At 48.4% G+C, this 8110-nt stretch overlaps 1 long non-coding RNA gene across 1 annotated transcript; it reads right to left on the bottom strand.

Moving 5' to 3' along the window:
• Positions 1–1256: 1256 nt before the first annotated feature.
• LOC127481333 (uncharacterized) lies at positions 1257–5055 on the bottom strand. The gene is made up of 3 exons (XR_007908190.1): positions 4972–5055; positions 3743–3874; positions 1257–1931 (listed from the first exon to the last, which is right to left on the bottom strand). It is a non-coding gene; the product is annotated as an uncharacterized LOC127481333 (long non-coding RNA).
• Between the last annotated feature and the right edge of the window lie 3055 nt (positions 5056–8110).

The raw sequence follows: 8110 nt of genomic DNA, 5'->3' as shown, positions 1-8110 counted from the left end.
AGTTTGCTTTCCTTTTCAGCTGATCCACTCTCCCAGTCCATTCTCAGCCTGGATGGGTCAGCACAGAGCAGGATAACACAGGGACAGGGATGGAGGGAACAAAGGGCTGGAAGGTTTCATCCAACAAAGCCACAGCCCAGTTGTCTCATTGCCTTGAACTCGGCTGAACACTCATCAGACCAGTGGGTTCCTTCCAGTGGGTTCAGTGCTAATGGATTAGACGTGCACTTAGATTAGAAGCTGGATTTCAGTGCAGTTGTGCCTCACTCGCAGCTCTGTGAGACAAGATGAGAGTCAGCTTGGGATGAAAAACTAAAAATATCAAACAACTCTGGCAAACTGAGGATGGCCTGTTATTGCAAACCTTCATGGAGACATTTAAACCAGCACTGGGGGCCTGTGGCCAGCCCAGTACAGGTGCCAGAGTCCAGCTGCAGGGCATCAGAAAATCATAGAATCATTTAGAATCAGTCATGTTTTCATCCAGATGTCACTGAGGGAAAGTTTCTTTCATGTTTCTGTCACATTTAATGGCGTCTGAGCTTAAAATAAACCCACTAAAGGCTCAGCTTCACCTGGGATTGCAGCTCCTCTGTAATCATTTGCACTGGTAAGAGTGGTGTAATTCACATTTCATTTATGCCCACACCACAGCACAGGCAGCAGCAGGGGAATGTGGCCTCTTTTCTCACTAGAACCTCTAAGAACCTCTAAGGTGTCCAGCTCCAAGTATAATTTGGACACTTGTTGCAGGGTTTTGTGAGTCTTGTTTCCCTCTGCTAAGAAGAACAAAAAGCAGCTCTTAACTCAAGCTAAAATAGCAGTGAAAACAAAGCAATTTGCACTGAAACCCCCATTTGGAGTGGTAATTAAAGCAGCCTGGTTTGCTGTGCACCTGGGGCTGAGGTGCCCCAAGCAGACCATGTGTGCACAGCCACAGAAACGAGCTGGGACACCCAGCCTGGGATTTCTGGTGGTTCCCTGCTCTCACCCATGTCCATAGGCTGCCCACTATATCTTATCTCACTTGGAAGTACCGGTGAGGGAATGTTGTGAGGGAATTTGTTAGTATTTACTGGGGTCTGTCTCCCTGTAAGCACAGCCCTGGTGATGCTGTTAGACATAAACTGGGTAAATCCAGTGCAGACAAGGATATATCGGAGAAACACAGACTAAAGCCTGTCAGATTTATTTTTATTTATGCCTGTTTCTACACACATAAAGCAGCTCTGCAAGACTTTGAAGGAGCCAGGAGATTCATGCTGTACTCCCCCATCCCCTCAGGAGCTGCATGCAAAGCTACACACTGGGCTTTGACAGCAAGGATTGAGCCCACAGCCTCAGGTTAAAGCTAAATTATTTGAGCAAGAGAAACAATACACAGACTGTGAAAAACAGCTTAAAGCCACTCATATCTGAAATATAGAAAGCTTGAGCCAGCGCTCACTGAAGCCAGGGGTGTTCAGTGGGTTTGGCTGCCAGGAGATGGCCAGTTCCCACCTCTGAACTCTGCAGCTATCCAGGGAAAAGGGGCTGCTCCACACACAAGTGTGTAAGACCCATCTGTGGTTGTGTGTCTGAAGCAGAGCTCTCACTCCATTACATTTCCAAACTATCCTCATCCTGCTTCCTTCCCTGCTTCACCATGTGGGACTTCAGCAGGTGGCTGTTCCAAGAGGATGTGTTCCCAGGCTTTTCATCGTGTGCACGAGTAACTCCATTTCAATGAAAGGCTACCAGGGTTGTTCCCTGTCCATCAGTCCAACAGTGGTGATTTCTTGGTGAAATACAGGACTATTTCTGTCTTATCAGCTTGAAGCAAACCACTCAGGAGTTGTTGTTTCTCAGTCAGGTCCGAGTGAGCCTCTCCTGGCAGTCTGGGTGCTTTCCTGATCCATCTGGAGCTTGTGCTGGTTTTTCCAGGCCTAGGGCTGCAAATATTTGGGGCAAGAATAAAGACTGTCTTTCTCAGCAAACATAATCCTGGGCTATCTGACTGAAAACCTCTCCCTCTTGGTTTTTGCTTCCTTCTCTTTTGAATTATCCAAGAGAGGACCAGTGGATCCCAGATTCTCTGCAGGCACCTGATGAAGCTGAGCCATCAGCTCTGGCTGCCCTGGCCCAGATCCCCCTGTATCCATGAGGTGGGATGTGGAGGAGCCAGGGGGTGCTGGGTGAGCAGGCACAGTGCCAAGGGAAGCTCTGGGAGCACAAGCACAACGTCTCTGCTCTCTGGCTGGCACCCACGTTGCCTCTCCCTTGAATCCCGTGGCTAATGCTTCCTTAATTTGCTCATCAGTAAAGTCCTTGACATCCATCCACTGAATTATGGTTTAATTGTGTGAGCTTCCCTGATAATGCCCTTCAATGACACCAGGCTTAGTAGAAAATGTTGATTTCTTGGTTGCCTGTATTTGTGGAAATGATGCTCCGTAGCCAGGGGACACTGGCTGTGGCTTTGGGAAGGAGGATTATTGCAGCTGGCACTTCAGAACCCAAGTGAACACAAACAGGCCATGGACAGAGGTGGGAAATTGAGGCAGGGGACAGATGAAATTAATATTGAGTACTGGGGACACTGATTATTTGGGAAGAGGGCTCAAGTCCCTGGATCTGCAGAGGTTCAGAGCAGCCCCACATCAAATGAAGTTTTCCCCATCCCTGGAAGTGTTTGCCCAGACCCTGGAAGTGTCAAAGGCCAGGCTGGGTGGAGCTTTGAGCAACCTGGTCTAGTGGAAGGTGTCCCTGCCCGTGGCAGAGGAGTTGGAACGAGATGATATTTAAGGTCCCTTTCACCCCAAGCCATTCTGGGATTCTCTGACAGGTTCTGCCTCCCACCCTGTGCCAGCAGGATTATAAATCCTGAGGCTTTGGGGAGGCATCACTCTGGGGACACTTGGGGGAAAGATCTGTGGCAAAGACTCTTGTTCTGGGCATTTTTCTGCTCCTGCTTCAGGTCAGGGACCTGCAGACAGCTCAGGAAAGCTGTGTCTGTGCCTCTGGGGCTGCACTGCTGTTGTCATGTCTGACACTAATGGAGAGGACGTGTTTCTCCATCAGAAATTTACTGTCAGCCAAGTGATTTCCCCTTTCCTGGTAGTTCCACTTCCCCTGTGGTTAAGTGAGGACTTTGGAGGTTAAAGTCTGCCAGGTCTGGATCAAGGTCAGCAAACCTGCCTTTGATTCTAAAGATTTTAATTAACTTCGCACCACATAGAACCTGGGCATGCTTGAAAGAGAAATATAGATAAATTTTACATTTAAATATTTGAATAGTGCCTATATATTATGGTGGCTGTAAGAAAGCCCTGTTCAGGCAGGCTGCAGGAAGAGAGGAGATTTGCATAGCAGAATAATGGGTTTTGCAAATAAATCTGGTTCTTGAAATTTGTAGATTAGCAATAATATGTCTCCAGATGAGAAGGAAAGGTCATGGATGAATAAAGCAACAATTAAACTTTCAGGAGATTATTAAACTAAACACAAACCTGGCTAAATGCATATGAGAGAATGTCAATAAAGGACAGGAGTGGCCTGTCAGGACTTGTGAGCCTCCAGGATATTAATGTTACTTGGAGATCTTTTCTTCCCATTCAGCTGCTCTTCTTGAAGTAACAGCCTTTGCAGATTCCTCCCTAATCTGGACAATCCATTAAATAACCCAGTTAATTTAAGCCATTTAAATCCAATAAGGCTGGTGTGTAATGCTATAAAACTCTAAACAAAATCCTTGGAGAATTACCACGTTAACTGTTGTGCTGCAGGCTCCATCCATGCCTGATGCTGGTGAGTAGGTGCCTTGTAGGGAGACAAGGAGGTCTCAGCACAGCAGAGGGAATATTGAGGTTGTGGAAAGGTGGGTTTTACTCTGAATCTGAGAAAAAAAAAATAAAAGATAGTATTTTCCAAATGGGCCATGAAATAGAACTTTTATGACAAGGAGAATGAAAGTTGGGGGAAATTCTCATTTCAAAGTATTGAAAAGTTGTGTCCAGAACACTCAACTTTTTTGGGGGAGCTTTCAGAAAGATCCTAAAATCAAGTGTTCCTGAAATAAAAAACTTGTCCTTTCAGGGGATTTTTTGCAAAGAAAATTTAAAATAAAAAATAAAAATAAAAATAATAAAAAAAAAAAATTAAAAAAAAAAAACAAAAAACAAAAAACAAAAAAAAAAAAAAAAAAAAAAAAAAAAAAAAAACATCTTTCTTTGGGAAAACAATTTAGAAGTCCCAGGGACTTTCTGAGGAGAATATCCCACCTTCTCCTTTTCTCCTGCACCTCTGCAAACAGGAAGCACAGGAGGCACAGGGCTACAACCTGTGCATCCACTCCTGGGCCTCCTCCCACAGCTGGATCTGGAGGAATGAAGCTGCACATGGACCTTCTCCTGCCTTGGAGCTTCACAGAGATCAAAGTTCCTGATGCTCAGCACGGCTCCTGCTGTGTGCCCAGGAGGAACCAGGAGTGTTCTCAAGCCCAGTGCATTAAAGAGGAAGCCTCTGGCAGGAGGTGGTACCCGGCTTGTTACCTGCCCTCACCTGCCAGGGGACCACTGTGTGGGCATGTTCCCATCCACGAGGGAGAAGGGTCAGAGAAAAGGCAAGTTTTCAATGTTTGTTTCTTCTCCTTCTCTCCTGAATCTCAGGAGTTAAGAATTAGGTGGAAAAATGAGAGTCCCAGCGAATTTCAGTGGACCAAGGCTCAGCCCTAACCAAGCTTTCCCTAGTGTGGTGCCCCTGGGGTCAGTGAAACTGCCTCTTCCAAGCATATTTTGCCTCTAAATGTCAGCCCTGAATGACCCCAAACTGTGAAATGGCTGCCTGTTGCCTGGTTTCCAAGCAGCTCATTGCCCTCCCTTCTCTCACCCAGACACAGAGCTAAAAATCCAACACACACGGGGAGTCCTTCACCCAGAAACGGAGCCCAGACACGAAACAACCCTGCCAAAACAAAAACAACCTTCCCCATACCTCATTTCCCCTTTGGGGATCGTAGAGGAGCCACATATGAGAGACATGAGTCATATTGCCTGGTGCAGGTCTAGGAGATGCTCAGATATTACCTGAGCAGGGCAAGGAAGGAATGAGATGGAGCAATAACTCTCTGTGATGCAGCACTTCTCTTTGTGAGCTCCGAGGGCATTTTTACAAAGGAACACAGTGTCAGGATCCTTGTTTTAAGAGGGGCACTGAGAGGAAGCATAAATTCTCCAAGGCCACACAGCCTCCAGTGTCAGAGCAAGGGTGAGAGAGCCTGGGCTAGCCAGCCTTGCACTGTGCCTGGGGCCACGCTGCCCCAGTCAGGCTCTTGACATTGGCCTTACTGCCTGAGCCAAGGGCTGCAAACCCACAGGCTCAGCCTGCAAAAAAACCAGGATTTCTCTTCCTTAATTAAGCTCTCTGTGGATCAGCAGGGAATGCCTCCCCCTGCTCCTCAGGACAGGAGCGTGGCCACGTCCAGGCTTGTTCGGGGCAATTCATTCCTTGAAATGATTCATTTGTGTGTAAAATCATATTAGCCTTTATTGGCTGTCTGCACAGACCCTCCCAGCACACACAGATCTAAACCTTGAAGTGCCATTAATCTTTGGTGAGCTCTGCCCCCTCTTTCGGGTGGTACTTTGGGGCTGGTGACATTCAGCAGAGGATTTTTGTTCTCCTCTTTCCCCAGGAGCCCTGGTAGCACCTGCAGCAGCTGGAGTGGGAAGGGAAAGGGGGGGTCAAGGCACTTTCATGTCTACTGACAGCTGAACACTGAGCTGCTTTTCCCCGTGCAGGAGATAATTGCTGAGAAAAGGCCAAGTCCTGGCACAGTGGGGAGGGTCAGGCCAATTCCTGCTGGAGTTGTTGTCTGAGCAAGCTGAGGCAGCCTGTGATGGTTGTGTTTGTTTGGTGCCTGGCACGGGGGGGGGAGACAACACTGCCCACAGATCGAGGGCACTGTAAGGGGTGAAAAGATGATGATAATGTGAGGCTGAGAGCAACTGGAAACTCAGACCTAATTCCACTGCAGATTTATGACCTGAGGCCCAGGTATTGATGCAAACCAAGCCAAATTCAGGTGTGCCAATAAATGGGCACATTCATGTTAGGGAGCACTGGATCTTTGAAAAAGACACTGGCACAAGCCATGCTTCTCCCAAGGTTAAAGATGCTTTTTGGAGATTGGTGGGGCCATAATCACCTCACCTGATGAGCAGTCTTCCCTGGGAGCTCTGGAGACAGCAGGGTTCTGGGGGAGAGGCAACTCAGGAGGGAAATCCAAACCAGAACTTGAAGCATCTTGTCCACCTGTGTTGAGGGAAAGCCTGATGCAAGGCTCTCTTGGCTCAGTCCCTTCTGGGGTGGCATCTCTGGTGTGTAGTGAGGGTTGAGCTGACATTTCAGATATTCTCCTCATTACAGTGTCTGCCAACCCTGATCAAATATGTAGTTTTACCATTTCTCTTGGGATTTAGCTTTTTGGAGACCTCTGCCTCTGTCAGATTATACTTGAATTGGCCAGTGAGTTCAGAGTCTCTCAAGCACATGGTGTGACTTTTGGGGTGTCCTGTACTGGGCCAGCAGTTGGACTCAATGATCCTTGTGGATCCCCTTCCAACTCATCATATTCTGAGATTCTGTGAATTCCAGGGGGATAAGGAAAAAGGGAAAGGATATAAATGCACACACGTGTGTGTGCACACACACTGATCACTTAAACCTGGCTTTGATAGGAGACCAGGCTGAAATGAAATCTATTTGGCAATTTGTTGGCCGTACTGAGAACAGGTGACGAGTTGGAAACTTGCTGCTTTAGGAAGGAGGAAAGTTGTGATGCTGCTGCTGCTCATGTCAAACCTCATCACATCCCCTCCTCCTTGTGCTGGCACGAGAGCAACACAGGACACTCCTGGGCTGTGCTGTCTGCAGACATGTCCTGCTCCCCATTCCTGCCCTCATCGATCATGTCCCTGTGGGCCTGACTCAGGTTTCCTGCGTCACATGGAACCTTTGCAGATGCCAGAGCCGTGGCACTGTTTACAGAGAGGAGCAGGCTGTCTGCCTGAATTAATTCAAGCCCTTGCAGCTCTCTCTTGCACTCAGGCAGGATTGATCTTTACAGGGGGGGTGCCGTGGGAGGCAGAAATAGATGCTGGAGTGTCTTATCATTTTCACCTGAGGAAAGCACGAGCCACGCTCAGAAATCAGCAGAGCTGACACTGTCACCAAGCTGACACTGCCATGGCCAAGAACAGTCACTGGCCTCCGTATTAAAGACACTTCTGAAGGAGACACTGTGGTCTTTTAGGTAGAGAGGAGAGATTGAAGGGGATTATTCTGCACATGGGGGAAAATGTTCCTCTAATAACTCACTTCCTGAGCTTTTACAGTGGATGTGGAGGCAGAAATCTCCATCTTGCCCGAAGAGTTCCTGGAGGAGCAATCCTGTGAATCAAAAAAGGTCTTTATCTGTTTCCCCCTTTTCTTAAACTATATCAGATCTGGGGCCTTTCAGCTTTATTATCACTTGCCACTGCCTGTCAGGCTTCAGAAGTTGAAGAGAAAAGGGTTTTGTTTTCCCCCCCTCAGTCTTTGGGTGAGAGCCACCACAAAGCAAACGAGGCAGAGTTGGTGACACAGAAGGTGCCAACACTTGCTTGGTGTGCACTGAAGCAGTGGTCAGGTGTGAAGCAGGGCATGTGAAGGAGGGAATTTAGTGCTGAAGGTCCTGCTTTCCTGGTCCCTAAAGAACACTTGGGGTCACAGTCGAGGGAGGGGATTGTCCCCCCCTGCTCTGACCTGGGGTGGCCTCACCTCGAGTCCTGGGGGCAGTTTGGGCACAACAATATTAGAAGGATCTAAAGCTATTGGAGAGTGTCCAAAGGAGGGACACAGAGCTGGGGAAGGGTCTGAGGAGCAGCTGAGGGCACTTGGCTGGTTCAGCTGGAGCAGAGGAGACTGAGGGGAGACTCCTCGGGGGCTGCAGCTCCTGCCGAGGGGAGGTGGAGGGGCAGGGACTGAGCTCTGCTCTGGGACCAGGGACAGGGACCAGGGAAGGGCTGGAGCTGTGCCAGGGGGGTTGGGATGGATCTCAGGGAAAGGTTCTTCCCCCACAGGGTGCTGGGGC

Source organism: Manacus candei, unplaced genomic scaffold (assembly GCF_025592945.1).
Source record: "Manacus candei isolate 608988 ecotype Guabito, Panama unplaced genomic scaffold, ASM2559294v1 h1tg000078l, whole genome shotgun sequence".
Lineage (NCBI taxonomy): Eukaryota > Metazoa > Chordata > Aves > Passeriformes > Pipridae > Manacus > Manacus candei.
The sequence above is the reverse complement of the archived record's forward strand: the minus strand, read 5'-3'. Positions and strand labels throughout refer to the sequence as shown.